Consider the following 639-nt stretch of genomic DNA (forward strand, 5'->3'; position numbering starts at 1 on the left):
TATGACTAAAATAAAAAAAACACGAGTGTGAAGCTTTATAAACGGAATGCAAAATTGCCTATTCAATCTTTAAAGTAAAATTATTAGAAAAAATATAACTACAGAGTCACAAAATGATAATGAAAAAAGGAAAACCAAATTGCTAATATTAAGTAGTCTTCCTCGATGATGATGAAGCTGCAAGAGAGACAGAGAAAAAAAAATTATTATTAGAAAAGTACTCTTACCCTGACAACAAAATTATTCGAGAACAAAACGCTTTTTATTTATATTCTTTCACCCTTATTTCCGAACAAACTTTATATCCCGCAGAAGGCTAAGCAATTTCTGCAGCAGCCGGAAAAAAAAGGTCGGTTTTCAAAACTTACCTCGGGGTTTGTTGATAAATTGAAAAGTTTAAGGAGGAAAGAGGAAAAAAGAGTCACAAAAAAAGGTGTTTTGGTTTAACTGCCAACGAGAGGTTATCGTCACCGGCAATCTTTATTTATGAAATTATGCTTTCTACTCTGTTCGTTTTATCAAGAATGAATCATAATGCTGGAAAATTATTCATTAGATACATGTAGATTACGATATTTACTCATAATCTGATAAGCTGTTTTGAAAAGTTTATTTTCACCGATCGGTTTAATGTATCTA

At 31.0% G+C, this 639-nt stretch overlaps 1 protein-coding gene across 1 annotated transcript in view; it reads right to left on the bottom strand.

Annotated features, from left to right (window-relative positions):
- Positions 1-467, bottom strand: part of LOC119592683 — a 4,411-nt gene extending 3,944 nt beyond the window's left edge. The window contains exon 1 of the mRNA XM_037941599.1: positions 369-467. The gene's annotated coding sequence lies outside the window, so the exon portion shown is untranslated. The remainder of the gene's footprint in view (positions 1-368) is intronic.
- Positions 468-639: the final 172 nt, after the last annotated feature.

Source organism: Penaeus monodon, chromosome 30 (genome assembly GCF_015228065.2).
Source record: "Penaeus monodon isolate SGIC_2016 chromosome 30, NSTDA_Pmon_1, whole genome shotgun sequence".
Classification (NCBI taxonomy): Eukaryota; Metazoa; Arthropoda; class Malacostraca; order Decapoda; family Penaeidae; genus Penaeus; species Penaeus monodon.